We start from the raw sequence: 3947 nt of genomic DNA on the forward strand, positions 1-3947 counted from the left end.
TTAGACATTAGAAAGAATTTCTTTACAGAGAGGGTAATCAGACATTGGAATGGGCTGCCCAGGGAAGTGGTGGATTCTCCGTCCCTGGAGGTTTTTAAGATGAGACTGGATTGTGGCACTCAGTGCCATGGTCTAGCAACCGCAGCGGTAGTGGATCAAGGGTTGGACTTGATGATCTCAGAGGTCCCTCCCAACCCAGATGATTCTATGATTCTATGATTCTATGCTATGAGACATGTATATGGCAATGAGTTTGAATGTGTGTTTGCATCCACCTTCAAAACTATCCACTTTGAAGATAATGTAAATTCTGGACCTGGAAATATTTGCTGCTGTCATTTGATATACATTTTTTGACCAAATGACCAAATACAGGCTAACTTCTTGTTGACTGAAAAAAGATGTCTTATTTTGTACTGTTTAAGATGCAGTCACACATGGCCTGACCTTTGAGACACAAGATGACTTTCTCAAACAAAATGCCAAGGTTGCCCAACATCTGTCTGAAACTGAAAAATCTTTAGATGAAAGACAAATAAAAATTGGTATATGACAATACTGAAGTGATTCAAGGAGTAAAAACCAATTATGCTATGACTTTTATTGTGGTGGTAAGTAGTACTTCACCTCATCAAATTCAGTTGATAGCAACCTAAATGGCAGTTTTTGCTCAGCTACTTTTCCCAGCAAGAATATCAGGGTAGATGTGAATATTTGCAAAGGGTACTAAATTAAGAAAGTATAATGTGGAGTATTTTCCAGTACAGGTAAAACTTGGTAGAATCAGACATTGTGCTAGGTGTTTAGATTCCAGGCACTACTAGATTTTCCAGCAGCTGGTAAAACTCTGCAAAACTTCACTGAATGCTGGACAATTTGCTTATCTTAAGTGTTCCACTACAACATCTAACGGTATCACAGCCATTTAGATTAATTACTTTCCTAACTCACCTCAAACTTTTCAAATGCAAAGTAATAAGGTCTTCCTGAGGAATCCTTTTCACCTAAAAATAAATTTGCACCAGCTAAAGAGAAAATAATGTAAAATAATACTTGATGTACTAATTATAACACTCTTGTGTTCTTGTGCATTTGTTCTTGTGCATTTGTTCTTGTGCATTTGTTCTTGGCTGACCCAAAAGTCACTTATCAAGTTTATCTGACATGAGCTTTTATAAAAATAGAAAATAAAAACAAACAAAAGAGTATCATTTTAGCAACTTTAATAGCTTCGCCAAACTTTAATCACTTGGGTTGAAAATTTCCATGATAATTGTCTGCCTTGGCCTGTACAAACTTAATTCAAAATTGCTCATAATCATACTCTAATAATAACAGCTACAGAAAAGTCCTTAGAGGAATTAACAATTTTGTCTTTAGAATAGGGCTTGACTAGCTTACAGCAAATACAGCACAGTCACACTCCAAACAAAGAGACTAAAGCAAAATTCTGAACAGCTACTCACTAACAGTACCATCTAACCTGAATGCTGAATCAGACAGATCAGACAGTGGTCCCCCCAAAAACTAGGGCATGATGATGTTGCTCAAGGCAGCCATATAATGTAAACAACCAACTTCAACTTTAATGGTTCCCAGCTTTTATATGCTTGAACTTGCAATGCAATGCCTTTATTTGACTGTGTGTTTACATGCATACACCTGCATGCACACATAAATGCAACAAATACACAAATCGAACAGAAACAATGCATTCAAATGCTGTGAGTTTTAAAAGAAAACACACATTGCCTGTAAAGGAGAAATTCAAATTATTCATCTAATATGAACACATAGTTCCACATTCTGTTATTTGGCAGTACCATTCAGGCTCCATAAGATGGCAGACCTGCATACATTTACCAGATGTTGGTGTAATGACATATCTGTAAATACACTGCTTTTAAAATGGTTGCTTTAAATGGATGGGGCATGTTTTCAGTCAGAATGTTTTGAATGTGATATATTTAGAACTGTAACGAACTCTGTTCCACATTGCCTTTGACATACTCTCTGATGGCTTTGGACATGGCCTACACATAAAAAAATAAAATGTAGCATCATCACTCTGAGCTGTGGAAAGTACCGTAACTTGATTAGTGTCACTCTTTCTAATAAACATGTAATTGGTATTTATTTCCATTGATTCATTCTAGAACTTTTGGTCAAAGTAAGCTAATTCTTAGAATATTATTGCTCCCCTGAACACACCAGAGCTCTTGAGGTTATCTTTTTAACAGGCTGCTTTACGGGAGACTGTCTGGAGTAACAATGATTTTCTTGTGAACCCTGAAATTGATATATTTATTTCCCATTGAATGATGATGTCACTTCTAAAAGCTTTTTTCAGGTTCTCTGAAATTAATGTAGTTCTATTATGTGTACAGTCATTATAGTAAATTAATACAACAAATTTGTTTTATGAGTCATATAAGGTTGTTCTGGAGAATACTCTGGAGAATTCTGGAGAATAGTCCAGAGCAAGGTGATGCCTTTACCCCTTTACCAGTGCTTTATACCAATTTCCTTTCCATTTGTTAAGATCTCAAGCTGTTTTAGATTTAAGGTTTTCAAACATAATTTTTTTCAAAACTGTTATCACACTTTAAATCACCAGGTAAGAAACGAAATGATCTTTGCAATCTCACTTTTGTGTTTCACTTTAGCAAACTCGCACTCATTAATGTTATAATTACACAGGCATATAATTTTCCCATAAAGGGTTCATTGCACTTGTTCCACTTGGCTAGGATTACAAGAAGAAGAGGCTAGATTGTGTTTAGTATTTTTAGAGAGTTCTTTGGAAAAAAGACAGTAAGAAGTGTTCATGCCAGCAGGAAAACAGTTTGTACTAGGTAAGGCTGCGAAAAGGAAATCACAATAATTTAAAAATAAAAACAGTTCTACTTCCTAGTAAGCAAATGGAATAAGGAAAATATATTACCAAGGACTCAAAATCCCTCCACTAGAGCATCAGGAACATTATCCTGAAAACTGTATTTAGGAAGAGAACTTTCACGAGAGTCAAGAAATCGAGCTGTAATGTTCATGTGCAAGTTTGCAATTTTTTCATATATAAACATACTCTTTAATGATTGCTTAGCAGTGAAACCTTATTTAAAACACTGCTCCCTGACACATTCACAGGCTTCTTGCTGACTCACTCTTCAAGAATGGGACTTTGAAAAAGAGCAATGAAAACACTCCAGCAGCAGAAATACTGAAGAATTTAGATAATGAGTGTCTGTAACCTACTTCTACCTTTAGACGGTTACTATATCAAACTTCACAGATGCGCCAGGAAGTTCTTGCTGGTTTAAAAACCCCATCGTTTTTAAAGCAGTCCTGTAAGCTTCTTAGTGGCACAGAGGTGGCTTTATTTGTTTGCTTTATCAATGCTTTATCTAAAAAAAACCCCATACAAGCGTTTATGGTACCTCTGCAGCTCCCTATGGAACCGGGCTGGAGCAGGTTCTGGCCAGGCCCAAGGGGACCACAAGTCCCAGAGGGATGCACACGAACCTCGTATACATCGGCGCAGCTTCGCGGTTCGGGGCTAATTTTGCAGAAGCATCTCTTTGTGTTGAAAGATTTTGCAGCGTTTCAGCAAGATATTTCGGCGCTCAGTCATCACTCCGCCGAGCACATCCTCCCCCAGCTGCCACTCAAGCTGTCACTTGGAGCAGCGGTCCAAGAGACGCTCCTCACACCGCCAGGGGCAGGGCACAATAAGCAAGTTTGTACTGCCACGTTTTGCACCTCTGGCACCCTGTGTTGTGGAAAAGGAATGAGAAAAGAGGCTTTTGACTTTCTGCTGCTTTTTGATATAGAAACACAGCTCTAAAGAGGTCACTGACTGGGGAACAGCTTCTTCCTGCCAGCACTGACTCACGAGCCAAGCAGTTGCTAGCTGCAGCGGCACGAGGAGGCGGGAAATCTAGCGCTGG

Source organism: Manacus vitellinus, unplaced genomic scaffold, assembly GCF_001715985.3.
Source record: "Manacus vitellinus isolate BGI_N305 unplaced genomic scaffold, ASM171598v3 scaffold_6_pilon, whole genome shotgun sequence".
Taxonomy (NCBI): domain Eukaryota; kingdom Metazoa; phylum Chordata; class Aves; order Passeriformes; family Pipridae; genus Manacus; species Manacus vitellinus.